Consider the following 12691-nt stretch of genomic DNA (forward strand, 5'->3'; position numbering starts at 1 on the left):
GAGTCCAAACGGAAAGTTCTGCCAACCGACTCGCTCGGTGTCCGCCCGATGTGCAGTCGGGACCACAGAGGGACAACCGCTCAGCCTGAAGCACCAGCGCATCAACGATGAACCCGCCAAGGGCCCTACCGCGTCGAACACGAGCGTCCGGTCAGTCCGGATATGTCACAGGCGAAGAGCACGAACTGTCAAGCCCGACCCAGTCCATGGCCAACGCCCAAGACATGCCATCATCGCCCGCAGGGTCGCCAGGCTTAGGCATGGATAGGCAAACGCACTGATTGTTGCAGCCCACTACCGGCGTGCGCGCCTTTTGCATTCAGAGGTTTCTGGGCACGCACTTTAAGGCCTCACAGAACGAAGTGCAACCCAAGGGAACGTGGCATCTGTGCCGTTTCAAAGCGCCGGCACTCCCTACCACCGAGTGCCACTTTTTTAAAAAACTCAGACTTTGTACTTTGCAAGCCGTATACAAAGTGCCGTCAATTCCGTTGTCTGGTTTTTTTGCACAAGTGTTTATCACACTTTGATACATATATAGAAAAAGCCGTAATATATATATATATATGTATCTGCCACAGAGTCACCACCGGCCAGGCAACTCTGTCCGTTTTCCAGAACGTACCCGAGGAATTAGCCATAAATGAAGTAAAGTGTCTGCCCCCTCCGACACTGAGGTGCTCTTCAAGAGGTTATATATTTGGAAAAAGTCCCCTTTTGTGAAGTAGCACTTTCCTGGGTACTTTCAAACTGACACCGCTAGCCAAAAAATGTTCTGAAAAACGAGTTCCCGAAAATCCCCGGGCACCCCGCCAACCCCCCCTGCCAGAAAATGCAGGTGTCCACCTCGGCGGGGTGCGGCCCGGTAGTCCTACCGAGAATGAGGCCTGGGGGGCCCGCAAAACGGGTCAATCGCAACTCCATGCGGGCTACCGGCGGCAACTCATTAACCAGCCTCCGGACACTTGTGCCAGAAAATGCAGGTGCCCACCTCGGCGGGACGGATCCACCAACCTCTGCGGGAAACCATGCACCGAGCCTGGCGACCGCCGACCGGATCTGACTTCATAGACTTCCGTCTGTGCTCACATTTTTGCTCTGCGGGCACAGGGAGCCTCCAAGTCGGCAGCACAACCGCACCCTCGGGTGCTGGCTTTTCACTGGTTCACCATTTACTGCCGGCTCACACCTGGGCCACCCTCCCGTGGCCAGAGCCTGAGCCTAGTGCGGCTTAATCTCCCACCGTGCCCCGTTTGATGGACCCTCTCTGCGGCCAGAGGCTAAGTCAAGTTCGGCTAACTCTGCCACCGTGCCCGTCGTCTGGACCATCTCTCTTGCCAGAGACTAAGTCCAGTTTGGTTAATGATTTACCAGAGCTCCGTTCAGCGCGGCCGATGGTCTCAACCATTCCGGCCGCCGGCGGAGCTCCACCCGGGGCTGCAACCGGGTGAGGTCCGGGGCCCTCGGTCGTGCCCGTCGGCTGGACCATCTCTCTTGCCAGAGACTAAGTCCAGTTTGGTTAATGATTTACCAGAGCTCCGTTCAGCGCGGCCGATGGTCTCAACCATTCCGGCCGCCGGCGGAGCTCCACCCGGGGCTGCAACCGGGTGAGGTCCGGGGCCCTCGGTCGTGCCCGTCGGCTGGACCATCTCTCTTGCCAGAGACTAAGTCCAGTTTGGTTAATGATTTACCAGACCTCCGTTCAGCGCGGCCGATGGTCTCAACCATTCCGGCCGCCGGCGGAGCCCCACCCGGGGCTGCAGCCGGGTGAGGTCCGGGCCCTCGGTCGTGCCCGTCGGCTGGACCATCTCTCTTGCCAGAGACTAAGTCCAGTTTGGTTAATGATTTACCAGAGCTCCGTTCAGCGCGGCCGATGGTCTCAACCATTCCGGCCGCCGGCGGAGCTCCACCCGGGGCTGCAACCGGGTGAGGTCCGGGCCCTCGGTCGTGCCCGTCGGCTGGACCATCTCTCTTGCCAGAGACTAAGTCCAGTTTGGTTAATGATTTACCAGACCTCCGTTCAGCGCGGCCGATGGTCTCAACCATTCCGGCCGCCGGCGGAGCCCCACCCGGGGCTGCAGCCGGGTGAGGTCCGGGCCCTCGGTCGTGCCCGTCGGCTGGACCATCTCTCTTGCCAGAGACTAAGTCCAGTTTGGTTAATGATTTACCAGACCTCCGTTCAGCGCGGCCGATGGTCTCAACCATTCCGGCCGCCGGCGGAGCCCCACCCGGGGCTGCAACCGGGTGAGGTCCGGGCCCTCGCTCGAGGGGAAGGCACCCCCGGCCGCGGCCGGTGCCCAGGCCGCCGCTTTTCCGACGGCCGAAAAAGTCGGAAAAACGGCCGAAAATCCGGGGAAATACTAGCCCAATCTGGCCGAACGGCCGTCGGGGCGGCGGGCCCGGTGCGGTCCCGGCAGACCTGGGGGCTCGAGCGGGGCCCTGCTTCGATTTTCCTCCTTCAATGCAGCAAACTCAAAACTGGTTAATGAGTTGCCACATGTCATTGCCATCGCCTTCCTGCTATTCTGCAGGTACCCCGCCAACCCACCGTGCCAGAAAATGCAAGTGGCCACCTCGGCGGGGTGTGCCCCGGTAGTCCTACCGGGGAAGGGGCCCGGAGGCCCCGCAAAACGGTTCAATCTCAACTCCATCCCCACTTCCGGGGGTAACTGGTTAACCAGCCTCGGGACTCCCCTGCCAGAAAATGCGAGTGGCCACCTCGGCGGGACGGATCCGCCGAGCTCTGCGGGAAACCGTGCACCCTGCCCCGCCACCACCGACCGGATCTGACTTCATAGAGCTCCGTGCGGCTCCCATTTTTGCTCTGCGGGGCCAGGGAGCCTCCGAATCGGAAGGACTACCGCCATCGCGGGTGCATCACTGCTGCCGGGTGGCCACGGCCTGCCAGCCCTCACCTGGACCCCCCCCTCCTGCGCCAGGGGCCAAGTCCAGTTTGGTTAATGAGTTACCCGAGCTCCGTTCAGCGCGGCCGATGGTCTCAACCATTCCGGCCGCCGGCGGAGCTCCTCCGGGGCTGCAAACGGGTGAATTCCGGGCCCTCGCTCGAGGGGAAGGCACCCCCGGCCGCGGCCGGTGGCCAGGCCGCCGCTTTTCCGACGTCCGAAAAAGTCGGAAAAACGGCCAAAAATCCGGAGAAATACTAGCCCATTCTGGCCGAACGGCCGTCGGGGCGGCGGCCCGGTGCGGTCCCGGCAGACCTGGGGGCTCGAGCGGGGCCCTGTTTCGATTTTCCGTCTTCAATGCAGCAAAGTCAAAACTGGTTAATGAGTTGCCACATGTCATTGCCATCGCCTTCCTGCTATTCTGCAGGTACCCCGCCAACCCACCGTGCCAGAAAATGCAAGTGTCCACCTCGGCGGGAACACCTCCGGTAGTCATGCCGCCGAAGAGGTCCCGAAGGCGGCATGAGGGGGTCAAATCCATCCCGATGGGGACCGACGGTTCTTTTTAAAAACGCGTTTTTTCGCGATTTCAACGGCCGGGCCGCCTCGCCCCGGGTCGCCACGACCCCGAACCGCCACCCGCCGGTCGCCGAAGCCGATAGAGCGCCGCCTACCGGTCATCAAATAATTGGTTAATGAGTTCCCCCGAAGTTGGTTAATGTTTTCCCGGCTGTTGCTTAGTCTGATCCCCGCAGCTCCTGATACTAAGGGCAGCTGCTTAATGTACTGCCCCCTGTTGGACAATGGCTTCCCCGCCGTTGGTTGATGCTTTACCCGCCTCTGGTGGATGTTTTCCCGAAACTGGTTAATGAGTTCCCACGAAACTGGTTAATGAGTTCCCACGAAGTTGTTTTCCCCGCTGCTGGTTCATTTGCACCCCGCTGCTCCTGATACTAAGGGCAGCTGCTTAATGTGCTCCCCCCTGTTGGACGAAGGCTTCCCCGCCGTTGGTTGATGCTTTCCCCGCCTCTGGTTGATGTTTTCCCGAAACTGGTTAATGAGTTCCCCCGAAACTGGTTAATGAGTTCCCACGAAACTGGTTAATGAGTTCCCCCGCGGTTGGTTGATCTTTTCCCGGCTGTTGCTTAATCTGATCCCCGCTGCTCCTGATACTTAGGGCAGCTGCTTAATGTACTGCCCCCTGTTGGACAATGGCTTCCCCGCCGTTGGTTGATGCTTTACCCGCCTCTGGTGGATGTTTTCCCGAAACTGGTTAATGAGTTCCCACGAAACTGGTTAATGAGTTCCCACGAAGTTGTTTTCCCCGCTGCTGGTTCATTTGTACCCCGCTGCTCCTGAGACTAAGGGCAGCTGCTTAATGTGCTCCCCACTGTTGGACAAAGGCTTCCCGGCCGTTGGTCGATGCTTTCCCCGCCTTTGGTGGAGGATTTCCCGAAACTGGTTAATGAGTTCCCACGAAACTGGTTAATGAGTTCCCACGAAGTTGTTTTCCCCGCTGCTGGTTCATTTGCACCCCGCTGCTCCTGATACTGAGGGCAGCTGCTTAACGTGCTCCCCCCAGTTGGACGAAGGCTTCCCCGCCGTTGGTCGATGCTTTCCCCGCCTCTGGTGGATGTTTTCCCGAAACTGGTTAATGAGTTCCCCCGAAACTGGTTAATGAGTTCCCACGAAGCTGTTTTCCCCGCTGCTGGTTCATTTGTACCCCGCTGCTCCTGATACTAAGGGCAGCTGCTTAATGTGCTCCCGCCTGTTGGACAATGGCTTCCCCGCCGCTGGTTGATGTTTTCCCCGCCTTTGGTGGAAGGTTTCCCGAAACTGGTTAATGAGTTCCCCCGAAACTGGTTAATGAGTTCCCACGAAACTGGTTAATGAGTTCCCCCGCGGTTGGTTGATCTTTTCCCGGCTGTTGCTTAATCTGATCCCCGCTGCTCCTGATACTTAGGGCAGCTGCTTAATGTACTGCCCCCTGTTGGACAATGGCTTCCCCGCCGTTGGTTGATGCTTTACCCGCCTCTGGTGGATGTTTTCCCGAAACTGGTTAATGAGTTCCCACGAAACTGGTTAATGAGTTCCCACGAAGTTGTTTTCCCCGCTGCTGGTCCATTTGTACCCCGCTGCTCCTGAGACGAAGGGCAGCTGCTTAATGTGCTCCCCACTGTTGGACAAAGCCTTCCCGGCCGTTGGTCGATGCTTTCCCCGCCTTTGGTGGAGGATTTCCCGAAACTGGTTAATGAGTTCCCAGGAAACTGGTTAATGAGTTCCCCCGCGGTTGGCTGATCTTTTCCCGGCTGTTGCTTAATCTGATCCCCGCTGCTCCTGATACTAAGGGCAGCTGCTTAATGTGCTCCCCACTGTTGGACAATGGCTTCCCCGCCGTTGGCTGATGCTTTCCCCGCCGTTGGTGGACGTTTTCCCGAAACTGGTTAATGAGTTCCCACGAAACTGGTTAATGAGTTCCCACGAAACTGGTTAATGAGTTCCCCCGCGGTTGGCTGATCTTTTCCCGGCTGTTGCTTAATCTGTTCCCCGCTGCTCCTGAGACTAAGGGCAGCTGCTTAATGTGCTCCCCCCTGTTGGACAAAGGCTTCCCCGCCGTTGGTTGATGCTTTCCCCGCCTCTGGTGGAAGATTTCCCGAAACTGGTTAATGAGTTCCCCCGAAACTGGTTAATGAGTTCCCACGAAGCTGTTTTCCCCGCTGCTGGTTCATTTGTGCACCGCTGCTCCTGATACTAAGGGCAGCTGCTTAATGTGCTCCCCACTGTTGGACAATGGCTTCCCCGCCGTTGGTTGATGCTTTCCCCGCCTTTGGTGGACGTTTTCCCGAAACTGGTTAATGAGTTCCCACGAAACTGGTTAATGAGTTCCCACGAAGCTGTTTTCCCCGCTGCTGGTTCATTTGTACCCCGCTGCTCCTGATACTAAGGGCAGCTGCTTAATGTGCTCCCCACTGTTGGACAATGGCTTCCCCGCCGTTGGTTCATGTTTTCCCCGCCTTTGGTGGAAGTATTCCCGAAACTGGTTAATGAGTTCCCACGAAACTGGTTAATGAGTTCCCCCGCGGTTGGCTGATCTTTTCCCGGCTGTTGCTTACTCTGATCCCCGCTGCTCCTGATACTAAGGGCAGCTGCTTAATGTGCTCCCGTCTGTTGGACAATGGCTTCCCCGCCGTTGGTTGATGCTTTCCCCGCCTTTGGTGGACGTTTTCCCGAAACTGGTTAATGAGTTCCCACGAAACTGGTTAATGAGTTCCCACGAAACTGGTTAATGAGTTCCCCCGCGGTTGGCTGATCTTTTCCCGGCTGTTGCTTAATCTGATCCCCGCTGCTCCTGATACTAAGGGCAGCTGCTTAATGTGCTCCCCACTGTTGGACAATGGCTTCGCCGCCGTTGGTTGATGCTTTCCCCGCCTTTGGTGGATGTTTTCCCGAAACTGGTTAATGAGTTCCCACGAAACTGGTTAATGAGTTCCCACGAAGTTGTTTTCCCCGCTGCTGGTTCATTTGTACCCCGCTGCTCCTGATACTAAGGGCAGCTGCTTAATGTGCTCCCCCCTGTTGGACAAAGGCTTCCCCGCCGTTGGTTGATGCTTTCCCCGCCTCTGGTTGAAGTTTTCCCGAAACTGGTTAATGAGTTCCCACGAAACTGGTTAATGAGTTCCCCCGCGGTTGGCTGTTCTTTTCACGGCTGTTGCTTCATCTGATCCCCGCTGCTCCTGATACTAAGGGCAGCTGCTTAATGTGCTCCCGTCTGTTGGACAATGGCTTCCCCGCCGTCGGTTCATGTTTTCCCCGCCTTTGGTGGAAGTTTTCCCGAAACTGGTTAATGAGTTCCCACGAAACTGGTTAATGAGTTCCCACGAAACTGGTTAATGAGTTCCCCCGCGGTTGGCTGATCTTTTCCCGGCTGTTGCTTAATCTGATCCCCGCTGCTCCTGATACTAAGGGCAGCTGCCTAATGTGCTCCCCACTGTTGGACAATGGCTTCCCCGCCGTTGGTTGATGCTTTCCCCGCCTTTGGTGGACGTTTTCCCGAAACTGGTTAATGAGTTCCCACGAAACTGGTTAATGAGTTCCCACGAAGTTGTTTTCCCCGCTGCTGGTTCATTTGTACCGCGCTGCTCCTGATACTAAGGGCAGCTGCTTAATGTGCTCCCCCCTGTTGGACAATGGCTTCCCCGCCGTTGTTTGATGTTTTCCCCGCCTTTGGTTCATGTTTTCCCGAAACTGGTTAATGAGTTCCCCCGAAACTGGTTAATGAGCTCCCCCGCGGTTGGCTGATCTTTTCCCGGCTGTTGCTTAATCTGATCCCCGCTGCTCCTGATACTAAGGGCAGCTGCTTAATGTGCTCCCCCCGGTTGGACAATGGCTTCCCCGCCGTTGGTTCATGCTTTCCCCGCCTTTGGTGGAGGTTTTCCCGAAACTGGTTAATGAGTTCCCCCGAAACTGGTTAATGAGTTCCCACGAAACTGGTTAATGAGTTCCCCCGCGGTTGGCTGATCTTTTCCCGGCTGTTGCTTAATCTGATCCCCGCTGCTCCTGATACTAAGGGCAGCTGCTTAATGTGCTCCCCACTGTTGGACAATGGCTTCGCCGCCGTTGGTTGATGCTTTCCCCGCCTTTGGTGGATGTTTTCCCGAAACTGGTTAATGAGTTCCCACGAAACTGGTTAATGAGTTCCCACGAAACTGGTTAATGAGTTCCCCCGCGGTTTCCTGATCTTTTCCCGGCTGCTGCTAAATCTGATCCCCGCTGCTCCTGATACTAAGGGCAGCTGCTTAATGTGCTCCCCCCTGTTGGACAATGGCTTCCCCGCCGTTGGTGCATGTTTTCCCCGCCTTTGGTGGAAGGTTTCCCGAAACTGGTTAATGAGTTCCCACGAAACTGGTTAATGAGTTCCCACGGAGTTGTTTTCCCCGCTGCTGGTTCATTTGTACCCCGCTGCTCCTGATACTAAGGGCAGCTGCTTAATGTACTCCCCCCTGTTGGACAATGGCTTCCCCGCCGTTGGTGCATGTTTTCCCCGCCTCTGGTTGATGTTTTCCCGAAACTGGTTAATGAGTTCCCACGAAACTGGTTAATGAGTTCCCCCGCGGTTGGCTGATCTTTTCCCGGCTGTTCCTTAATCTGATCCCCGCTGCTCCTGATACTAAGGGCAGCTGCTTAATGTACTCCCCCCTGTTGGACAATGGCTTCCCCGCCGTTGGTGCATGTTTTCCCCGCCTTTGGTGGAAGGTTTCCCGAAACTGGTTAATGAGTTCCCAGGAAACTGGTTAATGAGTTCCCACGGAGATGTTTTCCCCGCTGCTTGTTCATTTGTACCCCGCTGCTCCTGATACTAAGGGCAGCTGCTTAATGTGCTCCCCACTGCTGGACAATGGCTTCCCCGCCGTTGGTTGATGCTTTCCCCGCCTTTGGTGGATGTTTTCCCGAAACTGGTTAATGAGTTCCCACGAAACTGGTTAATGAGTTCCCACGAAACTGGTTAATGAGTTCCCACGAAGCTGTTTTCCCCGCTGCTGGTTCATTTGTACCCCGCTGCTCCTGATACTAAGGGCAGCTGCTTAATGTGCTCCCCACTGTTGGACAATGGCTTCCCCGCCGTTGGTTCATGTTTTCCCCGCCTTTGGTGGAAGTATTCCCGAAACTGGTTAATGAGTTCCCACGAAACTGGTTAATGAGTTCCCCCGCGGTTGGCTGATCTTTTCCCGGCTGTTGCTTAATCTGATCCCCGCTGCTCCTGATACTAAGGGCAGCCACTTAATGTGCTCCCCACTGTTGGACAAGGGCTTCCCGGCCGTTGGTTCATGCTTTCCCCGCCTTTGGTGGAGGTTTTCCCGAAACTGGTTAATGAGTTCCCACGAAACTGGTTAATGAGTTCCCCCGCGGTTTCCTGATCTTTTCCCGGCTGTTGCTTAATCTGATCCCCGCTGCTCCTGACACTAAGGGCAGCTGCTTAATGTGCTCCCCACTGTTGGACAATGGCTTCCCCGCCGTTGGTTGATGTTTTCCCCGCCTTTGGTGGACGTTTTCCCGAAACTGGTTAATGAGTTCCCACGAAACTGGTTAATGAGTTCCCACGGAACTGGTTAATGAGTTCCCCCGCGGTTGGTTGATCTTTTCCCGGCTGTTGCTTAATCTGATCCCCGCTGCTCCTGATACTAAGGGCAGCTGCTTAATGTGCTCCCCCCTGTTGGACAATGGCTTCCCCGCCGTTGGTTGATGTTTTCCCCGCCTTTGGTGGACGTTTTCCCGAAACTGGTTAATGAGTTCCCCCGAAACTGGTTAATGAGTTCCCACGAAGTTGTTTTCCCCGCTGCTGGTTCATTTGTACCCCGCTGCTCCTGATACTAAGGGCAGCTGCTTAATGTGCTCCCCCCTGTTGGACAATGGCTTCCCCGCCGCTGGTTGATGTTTTCCCCGCCTTTGGTGGACGTTTTCCCGAAACTGGTTAATGAGTTCCCACGAAACTGGTTAATGAGTTCCCACGGAGTTGTTTTCCCCGCTGCTTGTTCATTTGTACCCCGCTGCTCCTGATACTAAGGGCAGCTCCTTAATGTGCTCCCCACTGCTGGACAAAGGCTTCCCCGCCGTTGGTCGATGCTTTCCCCGCCTTTGGTGGACGTTTTCCCGAAACTGGTTAATGAGTTCCCACGAAACTGGTTAATGAGTTCCCACGAAGCTGTTTTCCCCGCTGCTGGTTCATTTGTACCCCGCTGCTCCTGATACTAAGGGCAGCTGCTTAATGTGCTCCCCACTGTTGGACAATGGCTTCCCCGCCGTTGGTTCATGTTTTCCCCGCCTTTGGTGGAAGTATTCCCGAAACTGGTTAATGAGTTCCCACGAAACTGGTTAATGAGTTCCCCCGCGGTTGGCTGATCTTTTCCCGGCTGTTGCTTACTCTGATCCCCGCTGCTCCTGATACTAAGGGCAGCTGCTTAATGTGCTCCCGTCTGTTGGACAATGGCTTCCCCGCCGTTGGTTGATGCTTTCCCCGCCTTTGGTGGACGTTTTCCCGAAACTGGTTAATGAGTTCCCACGAAACTGGTTAATGAGTTCCCACGAAACTGGTTAATGAGTTCCCCCGCGGTTGGCTGATCTTTTCCCGGCTGTTGCTTAATCTGATCCCCGCTGCTCCTGATACTAAGGGCAGCTGCTTAATGTGCTCCCCACTGTTGGACAATGGCTTCGCCGCCGTTGGTTGATGCTTTCCCCGCCTTTGGTGGATGTTTTCCCGAAACTGGTTAATGAGTTCCCACGAAACTGGTTAATGAGTTCCCACGAAGTTGTTTTCCCCGCTGCTGGTTCATTTGTACCCCGCTGCTCCTGATACTAAGGGCAGCTGCTTAATGTGCTCCCCCCTGTTGGACAAAGGCTTCCCCGCCGTTGGTTGATGCTTTCCCCGCCTCTGGTTGAAGTTTTCCCGAAACTGGTTAATGAGTTCCCACGAAACTGGTTAATGAGTTCCCCCGCGGTTGGCTGTTCTTTTCACGGCTGTTGCTTCATCTGATCCCCGCTGCTCCTGATACTAAGGGCAGCTGCTTAATGTGCTCCCGTCTGTTGGACAATGGCTTCCCCGCCGTCGGTTCATGTTTTCCCCGCCTTTGGTGGAAGTTTTCCCGAAACTGGTTAATGAGTTCCCACGAAACTGGTTAATGAGTTCCCACGAAACTGGTTAATGAGTTCCCCCGCGGTTGGCTGATCTTTTCCCGGCTGTTGCTTAATCTGATCCCCGCTGCTCCTGATACTAAGGGCAGCTGCCTAATGTGCTCCCCACTGTTGGACAATGGCTTCCCCGCCGTTGGTTGATGCTTTCCCCGCCTTTGGTGGACGTTTTCCCGAAACTGGTTAATGAGTTCCCACGAAACTGGTTAATGAGTTCCCACGAAGTTGTTTTCCCCGCTGCTGGTTCATTTGTACCGCGCTGCTCCTGATACTAAGGGCAGCTGCTTAATGTGCTCCCCCCTGTTGGACAATGGCTTCCCCGCCGTTGTTTGATGTTTTCCCCGCCTTTGGTTCATGTTTTCCCGAAACTGGTTAATGAGTTCCCCCGAAACTGGTTAATGAGCTCCCCCGCGGTTGGCTGATCTTTTCCCGGCTGTTGCTTAATCTGATCCCCGCTGCTCCTGATACTAAGGGCAGCTGCTTAATGTGCTCCCCCCGGTTGGACAATGGCTTCCCCGCCGTTGGTTCATGCTTTCCCCGCCTTTGGTGGAGGTTTTCCCGAAACTGGTTAATGAGTTCCCCCGAAACTGGTTAATGAGTTCCCACGAAACTGGTTAATGAGTTCCCCCGCGGTTGGCTGATCTTTTCCCGGCTGTTGCTTAATCTGATCCCCGCTGCTCCTGATACTAAGGGCAGCTGCTTAATGTGCTCCCCACTGTTGGACAATGGCTTCGCCGCCGTTGGTTGATGCTTTCCCCGCCTTTGGTGGATGTTTTCCCGAAACTGGTTAATGAGTTCCCACGAAACTGGTTAATGAGTTCCCACGAAACTGGTTAATGAGTTCCCCCGCGGTTTCCTGATCTTTTCCCGGCTGCTGCTAAATCTGATCCCCGCTGCTCCTGATACTAAGGGCAGCTGCTTAATGTGCTCCCCCCTGTTGGACAATGGCTTCCCCGCCGTTGGTGCATGTTTTCCCCGCCTTTGGTGGAAGGTTTCCCGAAACTGGTTAATGAGTTCCCACGAAACTGGTTAATGAGTTCCCACGGAGTTGTTTTCCCCGCTGCTGGTTCATTTGTACCCCGCTGCTCCTGATACTAAGGGCAGCTGCTTAATGTACTCCCCCCTGTTGGACAATGGCTTCCCCGCCGTTGGTGCATGTTTTCCCCGCCTCTGGTTGATGTTTTCCCGAAACTGGTTAATGAGTTCCCACGAAACTGGTTAATGAGTTCCCCCGCGGTTGGCTGATCTTTTCCCGGCTGTTCCTTAATCTGATCCCCGCTGCTCCTGATACTAAGGGCAGCTGCTTAATGTACTCCCCCCTGTTGGACAATGGCTTCCCCGCCGTTGGTGCATGTTTTCCCCGCCTTTGGTGGAAGGTTTCCCGAAACTGGTTAATGAGTTCCCAGGAAACTGGTTAATGAGTTCCCACGGAGATGTTTTCCCCGCTGCTTGTTCATTTGTACCCCGCTGCTCCTGATACTAAGGGCAGCTGCTTAATGTGCTCCCCACTGCTGGACAATGGCTTCCCCGCCGTTGGTTGATGCTTTCCCCGCCTTTGGTGGATGTTTTCCCGAAACTGGTTAATGAGTTCCCACGAAACTGGTTAATGAGTTCCCACGAAACTGGTTAATGAGTTCCCACGAAGCTGTTTTCCCCGCTGCTGGTTCATTTGTACCCCGCTGCTCCTGATACTAAGGGCAGCTGCTTAATGTGCTCCCCACTGTTGGACAATGGCTTCCCCGCCGTTGGTTCATGTTTTCCCCGCCTTTGGTGGAAGTATTCCCGAAACTGGTTAATGAGTTCCCACGAAACTGGTTAATGAGTTCCCCCGCGGTTGGCTGATCTTTTCCCGGCTGTTGCTTAATCTGATCCCCGCTGCTCCTGATACTAAGGGCAGCCACTTAATGTGCTCCCCACTGTTGGACAAGGGCTTCCCGGCCGTTGGTTCATGCTTTCCCCGCCTTTGGTGGAGGTTTTCCCGAAACTGGTTAATGAGTTCCCACGAAACTGGTTAATGAGTTCCCCCGCGGTTTCCTGATCTTTTCCCGGCTGTTGCTTAATCTGATCCCCGCTGCTCCTGACACTAAGGGCAGCTGCTTAATGTG

This window comes from Mustelus asterias, unplaced genomic scaffold (assembly GCF_964213995.1).
Source record: "Mustelus asterias unplaced genomic scaffold, sMusAst1.hap1.1 HAP1_SCAFFOLD_425, whole genome shotgun sequence".
NCBI lineage: Eukaryota > Metazoa > Chordata > Chondrichthyes > Carcharhiniformes > Triakidae > Mustelus > Mustelus asterias.